This window comes from Anabrus simplex, chromosome 4, assembly GCF_040414725.1.
Source record: "Anabrus simplex isolate iqAnaSimp1 chromosome 4, ASM4041472v1, whole genome shotgun sequence".
NCBI classification, from domain to species: domain Eukaryota; kingdom Metazoa; phylum Arthropoda; class Insecta; order Orthoptera; family Tettigoniidae; genus Anabrus; species Anabrus simplex.
Window position 1 is genome coordinate 430,877,234 of NC_090268.1, and position 26,968 is coordinate 430,904,201.

Below are 26,968 nucleotides of genomic sequence, written 5' to 3' on the forward strand. Positions count from 1 at the left end.
AAGGCATAAAATCCTACAGAGGCTAAGCCTATACTACTGAGGTGACTAGAAGGAGAAATATATTTAGGTTGCAGAAATTACAAGATAGAAAAGTTACAAATTCATTGTCACAAGTTGAAACGGAATTCCAGAGGGTACCTCACTCTCTATTCCCTGATTTCGGTTAAGTTCTTTCGACTAGTTTGAAATTTACATTTAAAGTTTGAAATTTACATTGGAGGAAATAAAAGTTACTTTACTACGGCTGTAAACCTGCATCTCGACCTAGATTTCAAAGACTATCCCTTTGGTACTGAATCCGCCATTACCTTGAGCTGTTGCACCTCTCGAAAATGGACGAGGCGTCGTCGCCTCCTTCACTAACGCACACTCTGTAGGCTGGAGCGATCACTAAGACAACCTGGTCCGAAAATGTGTCAGCTTTTATAGCTGAGGGGAACGTTCCAGAAAACTCTGGGCTAAGGCCCTGCAACACCCCCCATTTTCAATGGATAATCAAATAAATATCAGAAAACTTTGATTGGTAGAAAAATAAATGTACAAATGTACAAAATTTGTTATTGGCCAACATCTTAAGTTGACGGGAAGAGACAGAAGTGTTCTAAACTTTAACACACCGAAAACAAAGAATAAACAATTCAGTTTAGTAAACCTTAACATACAAAATCACTCTATAATTTTAATAGTTCATCTTCACACCAGAGGGCATAACATAAGTTTATAGTACAGACATCTGTTGAGAGATATTCAAATTTCTTGCACTAGTTGTTGCAAGTTTTATATTATATATGGCATTCTCCGAGGCGCTTAATTTAAATGAACGGGGTGGGTGTACCTCCGGTTCAATAATAATAATAATAATAATAATAATAATAATAATAATAATAATAATTGCTTTACGACCCACTAACTACTTTTACGATTTCCGGAAACGCCGAGGTGCCGGAATTTTGTCCCGCAGAAGTTCTTTTACGTGCCATCAAAACTACCGACACAAGGCTGTCGTACTTGAGCACCTTCAAATACCACCGGACTGAGCCACGATCGAACCTGCCAAGTTTGGGCCAGAAGGGCAGCGCTTCAACCGTCTGAACCACTCAGCCCGGCGGAAATAAACTTATGCGACGTACAGAAAGTGTTATAAAGTTTGCATGTTTGAATTTGCGCACTCTGCGCCGCGTTCTGCGTTCACTCGTCGAGGGAGCGCGCCACTGATCTTTTCTATTCCGTTAGATACTGCGCAGTCCGCCTCTGTGGTGTAGTGGTTAATGTGACTAGCTGCCGCCCCCGAAGGCCCGGGTTCGATTCCCGACTCTGTCACGAAATTTGAAAAGTGGTACAAGGACTCAGCCTGGGGAGGTCAAATGAGTAGGGGTGGGTTCGATTTCCACCTCAGCCTTCCCAAAAGTGGTTTTCCGTGGTTTCCCACATCTCCTCCAGCCAAATGTCGGGATGGTACCAAAGTTAAGGTCACGGTCGCTTCCTTCCTTCCTTCTTCCTTGTCTATCCCTTTCAATCTCCCCATCCCCTCACAAGGCCCCTGTTCAGCATAGCAGGTGAGGCCGCCTGGGCGAGGTACTGGCCATTCTCCCCAGTTTCATCCCCCGACCCAGAGTTTGAAGCTCCAGGACACTGCCCTTGAGGTGATAGAGGTGGGATCTCTCGCTGAGTCCGAGGGAAAACCAATCCTGGAGGGTAAACAGATTAAGTAAGTAAGTAAGTAAGTAAGTAAGTAAGTAAGTAAGTAAGTAAGTAAGTAAGTAAGTAAGTAAGTAGTATCTGCGCAGTACATCGCGAAAATGAAGTAGTGGTATTAAGATAAATAATTTAATTCCTGCATTGACTGTGAGTCAATAAAGTGAAAATAAAGATTAATCAGTATAAGAATCAACGTTTCACACGAAACCACTTTACTCCCTACAGCTTTTTCAACAAGATGCTTGTGGTAGAAATGGTGAAAGCACAAAGCGCTTCTACACCAACCACACCTAACGAATCGAGGATAGGGGCTTAATATCTCATGTTCCATATGTTTCTTCCAGCGCAAAAGTAACTTGACTATGGTGATTACCTTTATAGAAACAAACACTTGTATGTCAGCGTCGCCTCAAATGAGCTGTTGCACAGTGCGAGTTGCAGGTAGGGTACAGAGTAGCGGCCTCTCGACGAGTGAACCCAACAAGCGTGCAGTGCTGCGGTGTCGAGCGCGCTATGAGATTTAACGCCTTCTGTACGTCGCACGAGTTAATTTTCGAAAGAAGTATTTTGGACATGAAGTTATTCATGGCTCATTTAACGTGTGTGCAAAATTTACGTAAGATCGGCGACTCCCCGGTACACGGCCTTCCCTTATAAGAAAGATTTGTCGTGCCAAGAACTTCGGATGGATAAAGAGTGGTTTCAACTAGACGGGGCGTCCTGGCACACCGCTCGACGGTCTCTCGCCTTACTGCAAGAAACCTATCCAGGACGAAACATTTCCCGTGGAACTGAGTTCAACTACCCGTCACATTCCCATGAATGTCGTATGGCTTTCAGTGCCGGGATATCCCAGGACGGGTTCGGCTCGCCAGGTGCAGGTCTTTCGATTTGACTCCCTTAGGCGACCTGCGCGTCGTGATGAGGATGAAATGACGATGAAGACGCCACATATACCCAGTCCCCGTGTAAGGGGAATTAACCAATTATGGTTAAAATTCCCGACCCTGCCGGGAATCGAAGGTTGGAGCCCTGTGACCAAAGGCCAGCACGCTAACCATTCAGTCATAGAGTCGGACAAAATCTGCGTGATCTTTATGAACACTGCCTAATAGCGCGATGGCGCACATTTTGAACATTTATATTCTGGTCCGGTAAATAAATAAATCATCATCAAAAAGTTTTCACTCCCCCCCTGAAGGGGAGGGGCGGGCCACCTAGTCGGTAATGCCCACTCTCTGGCCAGGAGAGTTGAGTGGGTTGAGAAAGGAGTGGAGGATTAGGGAGATGGGTCGACGGATCAATTCAGTGGAAGAAATAGGAGAGGCTCGGTCTCTTGGCATATTTTTACTGTCTTTCCTTTTTTCTTTTCTTCTAATATTCTTGTTATGGGCTATAATACAATATACGTATATTTATACTACAGAATTTAATGACAGTTCCAGTACTTTATATTTTGATGCATACTGTAGTTCTGATAAGAGTAAAGAAATTATTTAATATTTTGAACGATCACAACATTTGTGTGCGACTACAATTTCCTTCTAATAGTTCTTCCACACTTTCAGAATATTTCTCAAGAAACACAGGAGAGACTAGTGGGTACCAAGTGTAGCCTTGAAATTCAACACACTTCACTAAAGCTCTAGGTCAGGACACTTTCGCGAAGGCTATTTTCATACCTGTTTGAATAATGTCATCCTCTGATAAGCACTCGTCATGCTTACTTTCCACGAACAATAGGATTTTAAGTCATGATAATGGAACACGGAGGCATTTTATATCGACATGGAGAATTAGAGATTTTATGAACCCCACAAGTCCATTCAAGTACCATTATTGAGATTTTACGATTCAAAGAGGTAGGTGAATAACACTGCCGTGATAAATGCAAGATACTGTATTACAGACTATACCAATAGGTCATTTTCACCCTAATAATAATATAAATAACAGCATATGGCTTCTGGTGGGGCTGAGTGAAGGTCTTTCGAGCTAATGCCTACAAGCAACCTTCGTGTCTGTAAGAATGAGGTCCCACCTGTGATGAATTCTAATGGATCCTTTGGACTGAAGACCAGGATGCTAACGGTTAGGCACTGAGCTGAACATTTTCCTGATAGTTAACAATCGTAACTTACATTTGTCCGTATCGGATATATCCATTGGCAAGAGCAGTACAAGCAAATCCACGACCAGCTACCGGCCGAAACCTCGAGATAATTCGGAAGTTCCCCAATTCATAAACTTAAAGAGCCACTTCAATTAAATTGGGGATCTAAATTACAGTCGTGAACACAAATATCAATTGGGATTGGAACCTAGTAGTGAGGAAAAAAATTAAAGTTCGTAATCTGATGCCTCAGCAAATTGTAGAACGTCCTACTAACAGCAGAGAACAGTGTGTACGCTACCGAGGCGGTGGAACGTGGATGCTTGCTGTTACTTAAGAGGAGGTATATATCCGACTACAACAATTCCACTGAATACATTGCCTATCAAGAGGAGAAAGAAATTTTGAAAGGTCGTATGACAATCTAGTCCCAACATTTTTATGTTATTTCAGCATTTGAAATGGTTTTCCACATACTTTGCAAGTAAATTAATGGGCTCATCGCTAATCCTTGACGACAAGGGGGTGGGGGGAGTACATCTTTGTATTTACTAAAAGACGCCCTACATGAAGTTTAATTTTAAGAACATCGTTTAAATGGCTTTGAAAATACTGGAGAGATAAGAAAGTACCTCATCCTGAACTAGTGGTCCTACTGTGGTAGAACTGAAAAGTTATAATTTATTTTTTCATACTTCTCCTTCTGTGCGATGTATATCAAATACTAGAATGTAACGATTACAATTTCATTCCAAGAAGTAAATTGCAACGAAAAATGCATTTTGTAAAAAGTAACAATTACAAATTTATTTAGCTTACAGTACAAGGTAAGCTGCGCACAAATTGAGTAACATCTGAAAACAACAAAATAATTTTAAAAATAATAAAAGTCAAGGTAAAACATAAAGAGGGAATCGAGAGAGATGTGTACAATACAGAAAAATAGAAAGAAGAAGTACATAAATAATATAAAAAATATTAAAAAAGCAAAGTCACCTCCGTACAGGCCATGAAGGCCCTTGGAGGAGTGGAAGGTAAAGGTTTCCACCATTGTTAACCTCACGTGACGGGGTAGAGTGGTTAGCTCTACGCCCGGTCGCCTTTGCCCCCAGGAATTAACCTGGTACTCATTTTTTGTGTAGGCTGAGTGAACCTCAGGGCCATATGCACCTCCGGAAGTGGAAATCTTGTTTCTTAAATTTTACGACTTCCTGACGGGGATTCGAACCCACGTCCTTCCGGACTAACCGAGCACGCCTTTACCGCCTCGGACAGGCAGCCCCTGTAAACTATAAGTAAATACATAAATTAACAAATGAAAACTAAACCAGGATGTCCAATTAATAAAATTCAGGAAACTCAATCGTCAAAAATTACCAGAGTTTCGCCCTGAGTGCGGCATGGTCTCATCAGTTGGATACCGCACCTTTTCCAAGAAACTGGCCGGCTAGCACGCCGGTAACGACACCACTGCTACTACTACTTCTACGAAACGTTTTCTTTCTTCCCCTGAAGGGGGAGGCGGGCCTCTTAGACGGTTACGCCGTCTCTCAGGCCGGGAGATTTGTTACGGTGAAGGAGATGTGCGGAGAAGGTGAGGGGGTAGGCGGCCGTGGCCTATACTACGAACTGTCCCGGAATTCGCCTTAGTGCAGGAGAATGGAAAACCACGGAAAACCATTCTCAGGACAGCCGACGGGCGAGGCCAGGCGAGAAATGCAGCACTGTACCCCAGGCCCGTCTCCCGAATGCAGAGGCGTAGAGCCACGGTAGAGCCGTGACCACCTCTTCTCTGCTCGGTTGGCCGGTCAGAGTACAGAGCTTATGGAACAACAACCCACTTTGCATCTACCCACCCGACACCACTGCAAACCAAACATGTGATAAGCACAATGCAGTGCCGACATAGTAGGGGAGAATTGCATCTCCACTTGCTATATCGCCCTCCCGGGCTAGCATGACCAAAATATGGCTTCCGATTGAGATAGCTAAAAATAAAATTCAGGAAACTCAACCCGGGAGGGCAATGTAGCAAGTGGAGATGCAATTCTCCCCTAGTATGTCGGCATTGCATTGTGCTTATCACACATATGGCTTGCAGTAGTGTCGCTACCGGCGTGGAAAGGTGTGGTATTCAACTGATGAGCCCATGCCGCACTCTGGGCGAAACACTGGTAATTTTTGACGATTGAGTTTCCTGAATTTTATTTTTAGCTATCTCAATCGGAAGCCATATTTTGGTCGGGATGTCCAATTGTTGCAGCCTTTGAATAGCTGTTATTGAAGCTGTCAGGAAGTCGTCAATAGTTCCGTGGAAGGCTCCACGTGGGCATCTGAAGGTGATGTGTCGCATTGCCTGGAGTTCTTCAACCACAGTCTCAGCTTTGAGATGGTCGCAGGCCCCAAGAATGCATTGCAGAGCCACTTCTTCCATGCCCAATGCGCACTCTGTTTAGTGGTACTCATACATTCCGCTGGAGAAAAAACCAGGGGTGGTGGCTGCATAGGGTCAAAGATCGATCTGCATTCGCCGGGGACCTTAGCAGTCCGTTCTTCAGTCCAAGTTCGCAGTTCACAGTGGTTTTCTTTCATCCGTTTTTGAGCCAGAAGCAGGGGAGGGTATCTGGATTTCAGTCGGGTTGAAGCGATTCTTTGCATGTCTTGATGAATTGGAAGTGATTTGAGATTGTTCATGCGGCGTAGATCTGGAGGAAGGATGTTGCTAAGGACTGGAAGCCAGTGCAGTGCGGTTGTTTTGATGACACCACTGAAAATCCACATATTCTTATTCAGGACGGTGTCAATTTTCTTGGTGTGGGTGCTATTCAGCCAGACGGAAGAGCAGTATTCAGCTGTTGTAGACACCAGAGTTAAGGCAGAAGTACGTTAAGTCGCCGCTGTGGATCCCCATGTGCTGCCAGACAGCCTGAATAAGATGTTTCTTGTACTTGTTTGGAGAGAAGTTTACTGTATGACAGTAATTACAAGTAATCCGATTACTTTTACACGGTTACTTATCAACTCTGCATATGTCCTCACTCCGTAGTGTATGAGTACTGCGGAGAGGTTTGGAATTGAACCCCTGGCTTTTGGCACACAATCTAGTGATTAGAAATAGTATACCACCACCTCTCCTACCCTGCCGGCCAACATTCAGATGCTGAAATATTTTTCGAACAACGGCACTCGAACCGGCTGACCACGGTGTCAGAGCATACTCCTTAAAGATCATGGCCACTAGGTGGGCTTAATAATAATAATAATAATAATAATAATAATAATAATAATAATAATAATAATAATAATAATAATAATAATAATAATAATAATTGCCGGGATGAATGGGTCTAACTACAATGTCCAGAACAAAATTAAAAATTCAAACTGAAGGTTATATTTAAAAAAACTACAAAACTTTAACAACTTTTCACTTAGTGAGATAACAATGACAGTTGAGGTACAAGACTTAGGAAAAATCCAAGATTTCGGAACTTTAACACACATGGGTTTACCAGCCCCTAGTTTTACAATTTTGAGCTCTTAACTCGAATTTACAAATGCAAAAATTTACACAAGGGCAGAACTCCCCTAATACATGGAGCACTTGCTCAGTCAATTTCAATATCAAGCCTCCCAGAGGCATTCATTAATCTTACAAAACTTTGAAAAAGAGCTAACAGGCTCTCAGTTTTCCAAGCCTATTCAAGGCAGCATTAAATTAAAAATTCGGGCCTCTGAACGCACAACTTACAATAGGAAAAATGATTATTCAGGGGTGTTTTGTACCCAACATATTGGGCCGTTGCGGAAAGAAACAAGTTAAGTAAATGGCCCGAAACACAAATTGAATGGAGGCGAGTACTTGCACTCCTAAATATGCATCCTTAAAACCTAAAGAGCACTAGGCCGATTAAAAAGGGGCTATACCCAAACTATGGAGGTGACTCGTATAAGAATAAATTAAGACTTTACGGAAAGGAAGAAAACCAGTTACAAAACGGTTACCTCAAACCAATATGAAGGGGAGCTCGAGAGGGTACATCACTCTCTATCCCCGATTTACAGTGAAAGATTTTATGAAGTTATTACATAAGCCGGCAGAAATTACATTTTCAGAAAAGTAGGTTACATAGTTAAAGTTTCGGACCTCCCCCTCGCGTTAAACTGCAGAGCTAGCAAGAAATAAAGATGTTAATTTGCCATTACCTTGCTGAAGATCTGCTGCCTGATGAAAGAGGCGCCTCCCGCCTCCTGCTTGACACACACACACACACACTTAGTTAGATGACGATCAAATGGCCAAGAGACGAGAAAATCCGCAGTTTATAAACCCTCGGGGAAAGTTCGAGACCTTTCACGAATAATCAATGCACACCCATAGGATTTTATTGGTTAACATCAAAAGTGACACTCAGAATCGGGGAAGAAGCCTGTGATAGGCGGAAAATTAATTACAGAAATTCATGATTGGCTAAATTCAAAACTGGCGGAAGGAAAAGATCAATATGGCCAACCCAAAAATAAATGAACATAATTTAGTTAAAAAAATAATTTATGAATACAAAACTTCTTCAAATCAAAGTACTTCCACTTCGCACCAGGGTGCATGATCATAGTTTATTAGCAGTAACATCTGTTGAAAAAAGATCCAAACTTTTTGATGAAGGGCAAACAAAACAAGTAGAAATTCACACAGTAAGGGAAACTTCAAAATAACAAAATTTCATTAGATTTCTGTAGTGACATCTTCTGAGTAAAGGTTGAAGTAGGTCTAGTTTCAAGTTCACGATTTCTCCAGAAGAGGAGTTCTTTTAACAAAATTGGTGTTAATTTGTGTGCGATACATTGTTTATAACAGAAAACACATTTCGGCTGGCCATACTAGAACCCAAGCTCAAGTTAACAAAATTTGGCTAAATAACGAAATTTTCCTTTATAAGAAAAATCTTTCCTAAACAGTCGACTCTATGAGTCTCACCTTGAAGCAGCTCAACGACTCTCAAGCGCTCAATGGGACATATTTCAGACCCAAGTTGACAACGGATTGTTCAATATACTATCTAAAAAACAGAGGACCTTAAATAGAAAGCTCAACACACTCAAAAACAACTCAGCGCCAAGCAGAAATGTCCCTAAAGTAACCAAAAAATGGAACAATCCTGACAACATAATAAAGAAGTTCCATCCACCTGTAGTCAACTTATCAAAAATAACTCTAGATGATGATGACAACTCGATCCTCTCTTATGGCCCTAAACATAATTGGCCCAGCACAAATAAAGTTAATACATTTTTTAATTTAGTAACAGAATCTGAAATAGCCATCAGTAAAATGCCCATTGCTTTACAAGACGAAGTAAGACTAGATGTAAAGAAAGAATTAAATAAATTCACACCACTATTACAAATACAAAACCTACTAAAAAAGACACTTTCCCCGAAAGAGAACTCATCTTCAAGCTTAAAAAGAAAATTGAAAATAATTAACTCATCATTACTAAAGCTGATAAGGGTAACAAAACCGTTGTTATGGATAAAATTGAATACATTGAAAAAACCAAAAACGTTTTCAGCAATAATTCTTTTTCAATAATTAAAAAAGACCCAGCTCAACAGATTCAGCGTCTTCTTAAGCAAACATTAAAGAACATATAATTTCCTATTCACAGATTACGAGAAAATAAAGTTATTGAACATGAATCCGGGTCTACCAACATAAAAGCTTTCCCTAAGATCCACAAGGCTGATGTCCCCATTCGCCCGATCATTAACTACAGACCCAGCCCGCTATACAAATTAGCCCAATTCATTCACAAATTGCTAAAGAATAATTATAAGTTTTTATCAAAAAAGTATAATAAAAGTACTATTGAGCTAATTGAAAAACTGAACAACTTTGAAATTCAGCCACCCTATTCTTTACATTCTTTTGATATTGCCAATATGTACCATAGCATTAATATCAAAAAAAATTATTTCCCATTATCCAAAGAAACCTGAATACTTATAGTCACCTGAGTAAACTTGAGATCCTTGATTTCATGACTGTCTTAAAATTGGTAGTCAGTAACAATTGTTTCACATTTGATAAAATAATATACCAACAAGATGGCTTGGCAATGGGATCGCCAGCATCGGGGATCTTGGCAGAGATATACTTAGATTTTCTGGAACACAATTTTATTGATAACTTAATAACAATAATTTCAAGAATATATTTTTGGGCAAGATATGTGGATGACACATTGGTAATTCTAGATGATAGGATTATTACTGCATCCTCTACTCTTAATAATCTCAACAAGATTGATCCTCATATTAAATTTACACTTGAAACTGAATCCAACAGTTCAATCAATTTTCTAGATATAACAATTAGCAGATTCCCTTATTCTTTATCTTATATGATTTATAGGAAACTCACACAAACAGCTACTACACCTCACACCCACAATCACATAAATGTGCCACTTACAACAGTATGGTTAACCGCGCTTTCAAAATACCTTTATCTAAAGAAAATTTAAATAAAGAACTTAATATCATACGTTCCATCGCTAAATTTAATGGTTACAGCAGATTTTTATTGGACGAATAATCAATAAATTTAAACACCGAACAAATACAACGCTATCAAATGACAATCCTAAACCAGCAGCTTACTCTACCTTCACTTTCAATGAAAACGTCTACTGCATTGCCAATATCTTCAAAAAACATAATTCCAAAATTTCCTTTCGAACTAACAATAGAAACATGGATCTGATTTATAACTCAAAATCTATAAACAGGACTAATATATTTTCAAAATCTGGCGTATACCGTTTTAAATGCAACACCTGTGATTCTTCTTACATTGGACAAACTGGACGCTGCTTCAAAATTAGTTACTCAGAACATGTTAACGCGATAAAATACAAGAAATTCTCAGCAATAGGGCAACACATGCAAGACGTAAAACATCATTTCACTACTTTAGACCAAGACATTGAAATTATCAGTACCCTAAACAAAGGCCCTCTTCTTGATATCACTGAAAATTATTTAATAAACCTTGATCAATATTTTAATTCTAACCAAAACCTTAACGATTTGTCTGAAAAACGGAACATTCTTTTTGACTTTCTTATCTTAGTTTTCAAAAGCTTCAAGTTGACAAGTAGGCGTTCAATCGTCCATGTAATACACAACACCTTCTCGCGCTACTTGCCCTTACCACAACACCCCCCTGACCCACCTTAAACTACACCCCTTACCCCATTACCCCTCCTATCCCCTACCTATGTTCAATTTTCGGTTTTTACTTCCTCTTGTACTTCATGACAAGGCTAAATTAAAGTGAGCCTCATAATATTTCTTACCTTGCAATTTTCACTTTTCTTTTTATTTATTTTCTTTTCATAGATGTCATAAAATCCATATCAGTAATAATAGTCTCATACTCTAAGAGTTTTTATATATACCGCTATCCACCTTTTGAAGTACTAAAACAAAATCATATCATTTGTTACCTAGCAACAATTTCTATTCCTTGAATAACAACAACTGTGAATTATAGGCCTACTGCATCATTTTTTTAACTTCAAGATCTACAGCAAGAGTGCTCAAGAACCTAAGATATCTACAAAAAATTATCTTCACTTAAATGTACAACATGAACTATTTTTAATTCTTCAAGGAAAGTGTCATAAGTGTTACAATTGTGTTGACTTCTTGTCATTTTTGTATCGGCTGATGATGACATGGACATATGTCGAAACAGGTCCCATAACATATTAAACATGTTGCTACATTAATTTGTGCAACAATATTATTGTATTGAATAGGTGGAACATCTTTCTCTTTTTAGCATTGTGAACATTTTTTGACCACTGGGACTCGAGCCGGCTAACCTCGGTGTCAGACCATTTAGACTTCAACGCCTTAACGATTATGCCCACTAGGCGGGCAATAATGATGATGATGATGATGATAATAATAATAATAATAATATCCCCCTCTGTGGTGTAGTGGTTAGTGTGATTAGCGGACATCCCCGGAAGCTCGGGTTCGATTCCCGGCTTTGCTACGAAATTTGATAAGTGGTACGAGCACTGGAACGGTGTCCACTCAGCCTCGGGAGATCAACTGAGTAGAGAGTGTTAGATTTCCACGTCAGGCAACCTCGATGTTGTTTTCCGTGGTTTCCCACTTCTCCTGCAGGCAAATGCCGGGATGGTACCTAACGTAAGGCTAAGGTCGCCCCCTCCCTCTTCCTTGCCTTTCCGTTCAAATCTTCTCATCCCCCCACAAGGCCGCTGTTCAGCGTAGCAGGTGAGGCCTGGGCGAGATACTGGTCCTCCACCGTTGTATCCCTCCGTCTTACGCTCCAAGGCGCTGCCCATGAAGCGGTAAAGGTGGGATGAGTCCTGGGGGAAAACCAACCCTGGAAAGTAAGCGGATTCAATAAATAAAACATAATATTAACAATAAAAGCAATAACACCCACTGAAATCAGTCATTTTGTACACTCAGGCAGAACCCTTCTTCCTTTGTAAGTCCTTGTAGCAGACTACCGTGTCGGATGAAGTGTTCACCTTAGTATAAACACTGGCCTGCAGCAAAACGTGACCAACTTGTCAGATAGAACACGCAGACGAGAATTACCAGTGACGTAGAACGGAGCGCTGGGAATCCACTCCGGCATTCTCAAGTGAGGCCGGCTACCATCCCAAGACTACTAGCTGAGAGGATGGAAAAGACCTGGGAATTACTAATATTTTATTTATGGATACAAACATTTATCTACACTTAACCGCACAAAAATCAGCCGTCTCCAAACATGATTTTCTTTCAAAATTCTCTTGTCTGAAATCATATTACATTAAAGGCTAAGCCTTGTCGCTGCAACATTCCTCCTCTCAGGCCTGCTGTTCCCTTCACTTCCTTGTAGGCTTTACATCCTATAAAGTGTCTCACATTCTCGAAGTATGCCTTCCTTAGTCTTCCTCCTCCTTTCTTTCCTGGTATGTTTCCTTCAAAGAAGTTTCTAGAGAATCATAATGTCTCAGGATATGACTTACAAATTTTATCTTCCTCCTTTCCATATCCTTTATCAGTCTCAGTTGCTCAATTATTTCCTTTAGAACACCTCGATTCGTCTTTTCTTCAGTCCAGCATGTCATCGTCATTTTCCTCCAAATCCACATTTCAGTTGCCTTCAAATAATCTCTTTCCTTTTTTCCAAGAGTCCAACTCTCACAACCGTAAAGTAGTGCACTCCAGACAAAGGATTGTACAATAGCTCTTCTTGTGTCTACACTTATTTGTTAAAATCCTTCTATTAATCAGAAAGCAAGAGCTATTCTTCCTTTGATTTCCTTGGTACATCTATTCTCTTCAGTTACAATGCTTCCTTTCTTTCTTTCTTTCTTTCTTTCTTTCTTTCTTTCTTTCTTTCTTTTTTTCTTTCTTAATCTGCTTACCCTCCAGGGTTGGTTTTTTCCTCGGACTCGGCGAGGGATCCCACCTCCACCGCCTTAAGGGCAGTGTCCTGGAGCTTCAGACCCTAGGTCGGGGACACAACTGGGGAGGATGACCAGTACCTCGCCAAGCGGCCTCACCTGCTATGCTGAACAGGGGCCTTTGGGAAGATTGGAAGGTATAGACAGGGAAGAGAGAAGGAAGCGGCCGTGGCTTTAAGTTAGGTACCATCCCGACATTTGCCTGGAGGAGAAGTGGAAAACCACGGGAAACCACTTCCAGGATGGCTGAGGTGGGAATCGAACCCATCTCTACTCAGTTGTCCTCCCGAGGCTGAGTGGACCCCGTTCCAGCCCTCGTACCACTTTTCAAATTTCGTGGCGGAGCCGGGAATCGAACCCGGGCCTCCGGGAGTGGCAGCTAATCACACTAACCACTACACCACAGAGGCGGGCTATAATACTTCCTAAGTAAAAGAAATGTTGCACTTGTTCTATTTTGGAGTTTCCTATTCTTATGTTTGTACTAACTTTCCTGCCATCTTTGCTCACAAATAAAATTTTCGTTTTATTACTATTGATATTTGTAATGTTTCAAAGTATCACACAGAACAGTCAACATTCTATTTAATTCCTTCTCAGAGTCCCTACTATGAAAATGTCATCAGAAAATCTAATATTGTGGATTATTTCCCCATTTATCTCTGTTTCTTTAGTCCTTTCCTGTAAAATACATGGTATGATGAGAGTGGACAACCCTGCTTCGCTCCTTTGTTAATTCTTGCTATTCTTGTACATCCATTCAACAGCATATTTGTACACTAGTTCTTGTAAATTTTCCAGATCAGCTTCCTATCTTTCCAGTCAATTCCTACTTTATTCATTCATTTAAACTATAGTTCCCGTGAGATCTCCGAAGTTAAGCATCATTGGGGCGTGGTCAAGATTTGGATGGGTTGCCACGCGCTGTTGGTGGGGGTAAGGGAATGGAGGAGCGGAAAGGAACTGGCCACCCTATCGTACGTAAACTCCGGCTCAGGCACACCTCTGCAGAGGTTCAGACCTGCCTTGGGGCTGAATACACCCTTACCTTCCCAGTTTATCACGTCAAAAGCTTTTACCAAGTCAATGAATGAACACATTTCTGTTCATTTCTAACTTTTTTCAAGTATCATTCTAATGCAAGGATTGCTTCTCTCGTTTCTTTGCCATGTCTAAAACCAAACTGATTATCATCTACCTACTGCTCTATCTTAAAATTTTTCCTGTTCTTTATTATATTTAGGATTACTTTTGAGGCATTGGATACGATTTAAGTCGTTCAATGATAACTACATTCCATAGCATTTCCTCCTTTTGGGGCAGTGATTGTTCTGCTTTACTGAAGTCGTCTGGGATCTCTTCTGTTTCATGATGCAATGCAGTTACATTAAAAAGATAATCCTTCGAGTCTGAACCAACATTTGTTTGACATAGGCTGAACATTTTGTAAGCTACAGGTGGTAAATTCCAAGTATCATCTCTTCGGTCACCAGCTACCCATATCTTACGAATTCCTCGCGTTTCGAGAATGTATAAAATTAAATATTAGTATTTACTTGTTGAATGGCGGTGTCAGTAACTTGGTCATTAATTTGTAGGTCGTCTGCTGAGAAGTTCACATTACGGACAATCTAAAATGGAATAAGCACGTGGAGGAAGTGAAGTGTAAGGCATACAGAGCGCTAGGTTTTGTCCGTAGATGTCTCTCGAGAGGAAGAAGTAAAGCCCTACGAACGGCTTATGTTTCCTTGGTGCGGCCCATACTACTATATGGCTTTCCTTCCTGGCATCCAACGACAACGGAAAATGTGAAGAAACTAGAAGGTGTCCAGCGACGAGCAGAACGTTTAATTAACAAACACGCCTCTTTAAACACAGCTAGGTCATTACCACCAGTGAACTCGTTATGTACACAAATAGACGTAGTCTCCCTTAAGCAAAACCGTGACACACAACACACACCTCTCCCCTTTCCACCGCCTGCAGCTTAATTACTGCTCTGTTAAGAGAGGCCAAGGAGTTACTCTTGTCCCTCCCCTCACCAGAACAGCCTCATATTTTAAACGGATTTTACGCAAGGTCTGCTTGTACCTGGAATCTTCTACCATCTGAGGTAAAACTGCTTCCTCTTCCTCACTTCCTCCGCGCAGTAAAGAAAATGGATATGTAATCAGAAACCCATATGTGATGTATATAACTTGTATCAATTAGAATTGCAAGAAAGATGGATGCGAGTACAGTTTAATGCGGCTGAATGTGAATACAGGGGTTTGAGTGAGAGTATAAATGGCTGGATCTTCTTACTCTAATATGTATAGCAAAAATCTAAATTATTATTCTAAGAGTGCAGTGTTTGGAGTGTAAATATGTAAATTTAAAATTATCTACATATATATAAAATTTCAGCAGAGTTTATGTACACATACATGTGGGGATGGAGGCACTTCCGTGTATGTGGAGTTTGCCCTTTGACCATCTACCACCCGTAAACTGTACATGTACAGTTTAAGGAAAATAATAAGTGGTAGGTGCAGTTTTGTAAGTTATTAGCGATGCCTAAAGAGGCTTCCTTCCTTAAGAAAAAGGAGCTTCCTCTACAACACAGGTGGACAATGAGAGAGCCCAGTTCCTTGAGCTAACGACATGACCGAAGGAAGAGCCAAGAGCAGATGATTTCTAATAGATTTTTCTGTGAAGTCTAGATGGCGATATGTGGATTTAAGGCGCAAGCAAAGCCACAGCAATGTAGGGGAAAGGGGGGCAAGATGGGGACACGGGGAAAGACGGGGTGGGGGTTTCCTTGTCTCCATGGTGCTGCCACTGGCCTGAAAATGGAAATAGCTTGAAGGGCAGATGAAGGTTACACAGTTTGTACGACTTCTAGTCAGTGTGAGCTGTCTGGATGCTTGGAGTGGCCTTTTTACTGTTTCTCACCCCTGTGATCTTATTCATATGTATCCTTTGGACTTTGATGAGGTAAGCTGGAATTGCAATACATTTGTTCTTGAACACTATCCATTAGACTGTACCTTAACATATATATATTGAGCTTGTGGAGGTAATTCATAAATAAATGAAAATATTTTTATTCCGTTAGTCTCAGTATAACATTTGGGGCAAGATGGGGACGTCCCCGTCTTGCCCCAGTCCCCATCTTTCCCTAGTCCCCAACTTACCCCAGTCCTAATCTTGCCCTTTAGGATGAATAGTATTTCCCCTATAGGTACTTATATAATTTCTAGTTATATTTCATTTTTATAAATTATGCCTCCTGGTATAGGCCAAGGGACGAAATACTGAGTGCAAAGGGTAGTGGATTTCTCAATCAGTCATTACCGACAGCAGTGGCTACGCTGGCTAACGCACAGCGATAGTTGATGGGGCCAAGCTCTCTGCTGACTCGGTAGACGCGTGGGTTCGAGCCTCACCGTCGGCCGTCCTTGAAATGGTTTTCCGTAGTTTCCCATTTTCAACACCAGTCAAATGCTGGGACAGTATCGTCTGACAGTCCACGGCCTCTTCCTTCGACACCTTTGCCCAGTTTCATTCATCTTCAACCATTCCATCTCTCATCCTGACGCGCAGGTCGCCCACAGGAGTCGACTTTAAAGACCTGCACACGGCTTCCCAGGAGATCACACGAAAAAATAGGTCATTTAAAAATCCATACATTTTTATTAAACAATTAATTTAAATTGTATTCTTGCTCATTATGCCATCTACGAGCCTTATGATGGTTTATTATGGTGTAATACTTTACGTTGATATTAGTAATTCAAGGTTATGGGAATAGATTCAAATTTTAGTATAATTTTTACTGAAGAATGCAAGTTTCCAGGCCAGTGGCAGCATCATGGAGACAAAGAAACCTCCACATATGGGGCAAGACGGGGCATTGGTAGTATGCACGATTTTTTGTGTGTGGAGTTTTTGTGTTTAACTTTTCAAAAACTATTTTAGTGCACTATGAGAAACAGATAGTGACGCAACAAAATGGAACTATATATGAACATATTATCAACATGTATAACGCACCTGAACTACTTTTTCCTTAGCGTCCCCATCTTGCCCCCCCTTCCCCTACCTGGCTGAGGATATTATGTTTACGCAATACAATCGTACAGTCCGTCTGTCGTTCATTGCTAATGCTGTATTCTTAAACACATTTTTGTGTTGGCTTACAGTATTTAATTGAGTACAGGTAGTCGTCAAAGGAGTATTTAGTTATCACATGTAAAAGAAAAAAAATTCCTACAGATATCCTAATGAAATGAATATAATTAAACGTATTTACTTAGCACAAGGCGTTTGTCTTACCCTTCAAGGAAGGAACGAAAACATTTTTATGATGATGATAAAAATAATACTAATAATAATAATAAAAATGGCGTGTGGCCTCCGGAAAGGTATTTCGATTTGACAAACGTAGGCAACCTGCGCGTCACGGTGAGGATGAAATGATGATGAAGACGACGCATACACCTAGTCCCCTCCTTCTTTATCTGTTTATCCTCCAGGGTCAGTTTTTCCCTCGGACTCAGCGAGGGATCCCACCTCTATCGCCTCAAGGGCAATGTCCTGGAGCATGAGACATTGGGTCGGGGGATACAACTGGGGAGGAGGACTAGTACCTCGCCCAGGCGGCCTCACCTGCTATGTTGAACAGGGGTCTTGCGGGAGGATGAGAAGATTGGAAGGGATAGACAAGGAAGAGGGAAGGAAGCGGCCGTGGCCTTAATTAGGTACCATCCCGGCATTTGCCTGGAGGAGAAGTGGGGAAACCACGTAAAACCACCTCCAGGATGGCTGAGGTGGGAATCGAACCCACCTCTACTTATTTGTCTTCCCGAGGCTGAGTGGACCCCGTTCCAGCCCTCGCACCACTTTTCGAATTTCGTGGCAGAGCCGGAAATCGAACCCGGGCCTCCGGGAGGGCAGCTAATCACATTAACCACTACACCACAGAGGCGGACTCACCCAGTCCCCAATGACGGTTAAAATTCCCGACTCTGCCGGGAATCGAACCCGCGACTCCTGTGGCCAACAGCCACCACGCTATCCATTTAGCCATGGAGCCGAACGAAGGTTAACTCGTGTCCTCATCCCGATGTGATGCAGCTCTTTTCAGGCACACCCCAAATGGAGGTGAGCCACATACCAGCACTCCTGCCATTCTTAAATTTCCAGCAGTACCGTGAATCGAACCCGGGCCCCCAAGGATGGCAGCTACTAACAGTAACCGTTACGCTACCGAGGCAGACATGATGATGATGATGATGATGTTTCCTCACCATAAACTAGTGCACTGAATAAAACGCAACATTGCACAATAAAACTGTTAAAAGGGAGATAATTAGGATTCTCTCAGAGGACAGGAAGGAAAGTACGCCTCCCTCAAATAATGCACAGGATACAGTAGGTGTAAAGGAGGGATGGGAAGGAAATAGGGGAATTGTAGAAGAGAGGTGGTCTAATGTTTTAAGGGAAAGGAGATTGCATGCTAAGGGCTCTGTTCAGGATCAGAATTCAGGACACGTGTCTGTGAGAAATCGGAACGAGTCACTGCAGGTAGAACAACCGAGGGAGAATGAGGAACAGGGAACTGTTGCTGAGACGTGTGGAGGTAGGAGGAAGGGAAAAGGTAGGAAAGGGAAATGTATACTGCTAATAATAAGAGTTGGCGTCTGACATTTCTCATAGGGAGGTCCGTTTACTGCCTGCCGAGGCGGGATAAAGGGAGTGGCTGTGTGGTTGCCATGGAGACGAGGGTGGGGCGACTGCGGTTGCCATGGAGATAAAACTTCAGGGCAGCTCGTCTTGCTAGGAGTTGCCAAACCTGTCACTGTCACTGATAAGAACCTGATTGTATAAGAGTGATCGCAAATGGGACGACACCGCCTGGCCAAGTAGTCTACAACAGATCACAGCGGTCAGAATGAAGGAGGGAACAAGTGAGCCGGAAGCGAGGGGTAAGACCATGTAGAAAGGAATGCTGGAATCTGGCAACATCGTGAAATGGCACTTGTAGTGCTCCTCCCTCCAACCTTACCTGTCAGATGCCAACTTTAGTTAAGTCTAGTATAGTGTACTGGAAAGGAAAAGACAGGTGGAACAGGGTCATGGGAGGGAGAAAAGGGAGGAGGAAGTAGCTTCTGCAGCAGTGAGAGAACATAGGGCTGAGCAGGAGGGGAGGGGATCAAATGAGGTGGGAAGGTTTGAGGCTCTGGTCATGGGGCATTCCATCGTTAGACATGTGGGGAAAGTGTGTGGAGGAAAGGGAACCAGGATAGAGTGTTATCCAGGAATTAGGTTGAGGCACATGTTGAGGAAAGTAGAAGAGAAGGAAGAGGGAAAAGAGAAGGTGGTAGTGTTTCATGTTGGTACTAACAACGTAAGGCAAGCAGGTATAAGTACCAACATAACTGGGGATGTGTGGGATCTGGTAAATGCAACACGGATGAAGTTTAAGGAAGCGGAGATTGTTATCAGTGGAATATTGTGTAGGAGGGATACTGACTGGAAGGTGATTGGGGATTTAAATGAGACTATGGAGTGGGTATGTGGGAAACTGGGAGTGAGATTTCTAGATCCTAATGGGTGGGTAGGAGATATGAATCTGCGCTCAGATGGCCTTCACTTAAACCGCAGTGGTACATATAAGTTAGGAAACTTGTTTAGAAGGGTTATAGGCATGCATATTCATGGAAACGGGGTGGCCTAGGGAGCGGTGTTAAGATAACAGGGAACTGGAAATCAAGTAGGGATGACATAAAAATGTTAGTGCTCAGCTGTAGAAGCATTGTAAACAAAGGAATCGAATTAATTTAATAGATATATACTTACCAGATACTGTAATAGGATTTGAATCATGGCTGAGAAATGATATAATGGATGCAGAAATATTCTCACGGAACTGGAGTGTGTATCGTAGAGGTAGGATAGGAATGGTAGGACGGGGAGTATTCATTCTGGTGAAAGAAGAATTTGTAAGCTACGAAAAAGTTAAGGATGAAAAACATGAAATTCTGGGTGTAAGGCTCAACTCTAAAGTTAATAGTCTACTTGATGTCTTTGGAGTGTACAGACCGGGAAAGGGTAGCGCTGATGCTGATTCCGAATTATTTGATAAGATAATCAGCTATGTTGGAAATGATACGGAAAGGAATGTGATAGTAGCAGGTGATCTCAATTGACCAAATGTCAATTGGGAAAGTAATGCGAACGACAGGAAGCATGAACAACAAATGGCAAATAGTTAATATGGGAAGGGCAGCTGATTCAGAAAGTGATGGAACAAACTAGAGGGAAGAATATTTTGGATATGGTGCTGATAAAACCAGATGAACTCTATAGAGAAACCGAAGTAATAGATGGTATTAGTAATCACGAAGCTGTTTTTGTCGTAGTTTAAAATAAATGTGAATGAAAGGAAGGTATTAAAATTAGGACTATAAGGCAGTACCATATGGCTGACAAAACAGGCATGAGGGAGTATTTAAAAATAACTATGATCGCTGGAAAATGGTAAATAAAAATGTAAACAGACTCTGGGATGTGTTTAAAGCAATTTTGTTGTGGAATGTGAAAATAGGTTTGTACCTTTAAAGGTGGTAAGGAATAGTAAAGATCCACTACATTATAACAGAGAAGTAAAGAGATTAAGAAGGAGGTGCAGGTTGGAACGAAATAGAGTTAGAAATGGTTGTGGAAGTAAGGAGAAATTGAAGGAACTTACAAGGAAATCGAATCTAGCAAAGAAGTCAGCTAAGGATAACATGATGACAAGCATAACTGGTGGTCATACAAGTTTTAGTGAAAAATGGAAGGGTATGTATAGGTATTTTAAGGCAGAAACAGGTTCATAGAAGGACATTCCAGGAATCATTAATGAACAAGGGGAGTGTGTACGCGAGGATCTTCAAAAGGCAGAAGTATTCAGTCAGCAGTATGTAAAGATTAGTGCTTACAAGGATAATGTCCAGACAGGGGAGATGAGTAATACTAAAGAAGTATTAAAATTTACCTATGATGACAATGACATTCACAGTAAGATGCAAAAGTTGAAAACTAGAAAAGCAGCTTGTATTGATAAGATTTCTGGGTATATACTAAAGGCAATGGGTTGGTATATAGTGCCATATCTGAAATACTTATTTGATTATTGTTTGGTTGAAGGAGCTATACCAAATGAATGGAGAGTTGCCATAGTAGCCCCAATGTATAAAGGAAAGGGTGATAGACATAAAGCTGAAAATTACAGGCCAGTCAGTTTGACATGCATTGCATGTAAGCTTTGGGAAAGCGTTCTTTCTGATTATATTCGTCATGTTTGCGAAATTAATAACTGGTTTGACAGAAGGCAGTTTGGGTTTAGGAAAGGTTATTCCACTGAAGCTCAGCTTGTAGGATTTCAGCAAGATATAGCAGATATCATGGGTTCAGGAGGCCAAACGGACTGTATCGCGATTGACCTATCGAAGGCATTTGATAGGGTAGATCATGGAAGACTACTGGAAAAAATGAGTGCTATTGATCTAGAAAAAAAGAGTGACTGAATGGGTGGCTATATTTCTAGAAAATAGAACTCAGAGAATTAGAGTAGGCGAAGCTTTATCTGACCCTATAATTGTTAAGAGGGGAATTCCTCAAGAGAGTATTAATGAACCTTTATGTTTTATTGTATATATCAATGATATGTGTAAAGAAGTGGAATCAGAGATAAGGCTGTTTGCAGATGATGTTGTTCTGTACAGAATAATAAATAAGTTACAAGATTGTGAGCGGCTGCAGGGTGACCTCCATAGTGTTGTGAGATGGACGGTGGGAAATGGTATGATGATAAACGGGGTTAAAAATCAGGTTGTGTGTTTCACAATTAGGAAAAGTCCTCTCAGTTTTAATTACTGCGTTGATGGGGTGAAAGTTCCTTTTGGGGATCATTGTAAGTACTAGGTGTTAATATAGGAAAAGACCTTTATTGGGGTAATCACATAAATATGATTGTTAATAAAGGGTACAGATCTCTGCACATGGTTATGAGGGTGTTTAGGGGTTGTAGTAAGGATGTAAAGGAGAGGGCATATAAGTCTCTGGTAAGATCCCAACTAGAGTATGGTTCCAGTGTATGGGACCCTCACCAGGACTACTTGATTCAAAAACTGGAAAAAATCCAATGAAAAGCAGCTCGATTTGTTCTGGGTGATTTCCGACAAAAGAGTAGCGTTAAAAAAATGTTGCAAAGTTTGGGCTGGGAAGAACTGGGAGAAAGGAGATGAGCTGCTCGATTAAGTGGTATGTTTCGAGCTGTCAGTGGAGAGATGGCGTGGGAGGACATCAGTAGACGAATAAGTTTGAGTGGTGTCTTTAAAAGTAGGAAAGATCACAATATGAAGATAAAGTTGGAATTCAAGAGGACAAATTGGGACAAATGTTCGTTTATAGGAAGGGGAGTTAGGGATTGGAATAACTTACCAAGGGAAATGTTCAATAATTTTCCAATTTCTTTGCGATGATTTAAGAAAAGGCTAGGAAAACAAGAGATAGGGAATCTGCCATCTGGGCGACTGCCCTAAATGCAGATCAGTAGTGATTGATTGAATTAAATCTGTTTAGGTACGGGCCCCTTCCTTAGTTGTAACTGAGAGCCGTGCAAGCAGCTGCTAGGCTGTGCTCTGCTGCTTCACCTGCCTGAGCAGGAGCGCTGCTCGTTGAACCGAATTGTGACCGTCTTTCCTCTACAACAATACAAAGGAAGATCTTCATTAGGGTAGTCACATAAACGGGATTAAAATAAAGGTAACATATCTCTTCGTATGGCTGTGAGGGCAGCTAGAGGTTGTATTAAGAATATAATGGAGATGGCTTATAAATCACTGGTAAGATCACAGTTAGTGTACGGATCCAGTGTGGGACACTTACCAGGATTACATGATTCGAGAACTGGATATCATCCGAAGGAATGCAGCGCGATCCGACAGAAGAGGAATATTACGAAATGTTGCAAGCCTTGGGCCGGGAAGGAGACGAACACTTTTATTATTATTATTGTTATTAACAAATATATAAGCAATTGCGAAATATCCCGGTGGTAACGGTCACTTACAGCAACAGGTACCCAGAAACAACAACAACTACTGCTACAAGAGTACAACAAGAAATTCCATGGAAAAAAATATTACAAGGAATATTACTAGTATAACATTCTAAATCCAGCATCATCATATACAAATTCACACATAACGTCATATTTCCAGTGCGTATCACTACGGCTTACAATACTATCAATCAATCAATCAATCAATCAATCAATCAATCAATCAATCAATCAATCAATCAATCAATCAATCAATCAATTAATCGATCGATCACTACCGGCACTGATCTGCACTTAGGGCAGTCACCCAGGTGGCGCATACCCTATCTGTTGTTTTCCTAAACTTGTCTTAAATGATTGCAAAGATTTTGGCAATTTATTGAATATCTCACTTGGCAAGTTATTCCAATCCGTAACACCCCCTACTATAAACGAATATTTGCCCCAATTTGTCCTCTTGAATTCCAACTTTATCTTCATATTGTGATCTTTCCTACTTTTAAAGATACCACTCAAATTTATTCGTCTATTGATGTCATTCCACGCCATCTCTCCACTGACAGCTCGAAACATACCACTTAGTCGAGCAGCTCGTCTCCTTTCTCCCAAGTCTTCCCAGCCCAAACTTTGTAACATATTTGTAACGCTACTCGTTTGTCGGAAATCACCCAGAACGTATCGAGCAGCTTGCCTTTGGATTTTTTCCAGTTCTTGAATCGAGTAAATCTGGCGAGGGTCCCATACTGGAAACATACTCTAGTTGGGCTCCTTTACATCCTTACAACAACCCCTAAGTACCTTCACAACCATGTGCAGAAATCTGTACCCTTTATTTACAATCATATATATGTGATTACCCCAATGACGATGTTTCCTTATATCAATCAATCAATCAATCAATCAATCAATCAATCAATACTGATCTGCATTTAGTGCAGTCACCCAGGTGGCAGATTCCCTATCTGTTGCTTTCCTAGCCTTTTCCTAAATGATTTCAAAGAAATTGGAAATGTATTGAACATCTCCCTTGGTAAATTATTCCAATCCCTAACTCCCCTTCCTATAAATGAATATTTGCCCCAGTTTGTCCTCTTGAATTCCAACTTTATCTTCATATTGTGATCTTTCCTACTTTTATAAATGCCATTCAAACTTATTCGTCTAGTAATGTCATTCCACGCCATCTCTCCGCTGACAGCTCGGAACATACCACTTAGTCGAGCAGCTCTTCTTCTTTAACACCTAGGTACTTACAATGATCGCCAAAAGGAGCTTTCACCCCAAAAACACAGTAATTAAAATTGAGAGGATTCTTCCTATTTGTGAAACTCACAACCTGGCTTTTAACCCTGTTTTACATCATACCACTGCCTACTGTCCATTTCACAACATTATCGAGGTCATTTTGTAGTTGCTCGCAATCCTGTAACTTATTTATTACTCTGTACACAACAACATCATATTCAAAATGCCTTAACTCCGATTCCACTTCTTTACTCATATCACATAAGAAAACACAAAAGTCCAATGATACTGCCTTGAGGAATTCCCCTCTTAATTACTAGAGGGTCAGATAAAGCTTCGTCTACTCTAATTCTCTGACTTCTATTTTCTAGAAACATAGTCACCCATTCAGTCACTCATTTGTCTAGTCCAATTGCACTCATTTTTTTTTCATTAGTCTCCTATGATCTACCCTATCAAACGCCTTAGATAGGTCAATCGCGATACAGTCCATTTGACTTTCTCAGTCCAAGAAATCTGCTATATCTTGCTGGTATCCTACAAGCTGAGCTTCCGTGGAATAACCTTTCCTAAACACGAACTACCTTCTATCGAAAAGTTATTAATTTCTCGAACATCTATATAATTATATAAAATAAGAGTTGTGTCTATACATTGCTCAGAATTTAAAAAGAATGGTATTTCTGTATCGGTCGTGTCCACAGTAACAAGGAAATGCACTGTTTACTTTTAGTTAATGTCTGTCTGCCTGTCTGTCTGTCTGTCTGTCTGTCTGTCTGTCTGTCTGTCTGTCTGTCTGTCTGTCTGTCTGTCTGTCTGTCTGTCTGTCTGTCTGTCTGTCTGTCTGTCTGTCTGTCTGTCTGTACACACATCATGAAAAAAACGACTGATGATAAGTTAATGAAAATCGGTATGTGAAGTCGGGGAATGAGCCACTCCAATCTAGACTATGAATCATTTTATTCACGCTGAGGGAAATGGTAGTTTAGGGGAAGGCCTAAAATTTAATTCTCAAATATTTATGTTATTAGTGGCTCTATCGATAAATACTGCCTAACTAAAGTGATATAGAATTGCATTTACGATTATTTATGTCTTATACATTTTTACCATACCGGCTATGATAACAGAGATATTCATGAATTTGTACTTTTGTTGCTAAGTTCATATCAACGCCGAGTCACGATAAAATGGGTAAACATAATTTGATGAAAATTGGTATATAGAGTCGGAGAATAAGAAACTACAGTCTAAGGTATAAACAATTTTATTCACCCTGGATGAAATGGTAGTTTAGGGGAAGGCGCCTAAAATATAATTTTTAAATACCTACCGTATGTTATTGGACCTATCCAAAAGTTCTACGTAACATAATTTATGTTTTTATTCAGTTCTACCGCACAAATTATGACAAGAGTGGTATTTCAGAGTCGGAAGAAACTAAATGTGAAGGCCTACAATATCGAAAGCTCATAAAATTAATCAACAATAACATTACTTTGATCATTGTTTGTTGTGATATTCTTTGTTTCTTATGCTGCCGCTCATCTCCGATAGATGGGATTACTGCTGCGTACTGAGTATAACAGCCTGCCTGAATATTGGCGGGAAATAGCAGGGGAGTTAGATTCTTCTGGTTGATACATTTCCGGATACTGCTGGTACGTAACACGCTGGTTCATCATAGTATTCCAGCTATTCGATCCCTAATCTGACGCGCTAATTGGATTGATCAGTGTACTCAGTTAATGGAATAATTGCAGAGGCTCATTTATGAACTGGTCTAGAATTACAATTTCGGTCTATTCCAATTATAGCACCACATTTCACTAAATAACTCAAAATTCAAGCCTGAATGAGAATTTTCTTAAGAAAAGTTTCTTTTTCTTCACTTTTATTAAATTTACATTCATTTTATTCCAAATTAGCAGCCAAGATGGGGTTTCTCCTCTGGCTTGGAAGAAACATTTGTCTCCAAGTCAGATACATTTTCCTCCTCCAGTGTAGTGAGTTGAGATTTTCCAACTCATCGGGTACTCCTAGGGAACAGAGAGTAAAAAGGCATAGTTTTTCTCTGGGGCTCTCCACTCTTCGCCTCCCTCCCCCCCCCCCCCCCACCAAGAGTGTTAATGGCTGTCTGCGGCCTGGTCATTCCAGCTCTGGAAATTTGGACTGTTAGATCGGCAAGGTACTACTGTTCGAACAAAAAGTGTAAAAATGACTGTTTTCCATTTGATCGAGTTTTTCGTATCATAGCATTGCTTTTAACCGCGACTTTCCTACTGGCGTCATTGTAATTATCGATGATGATTTCAG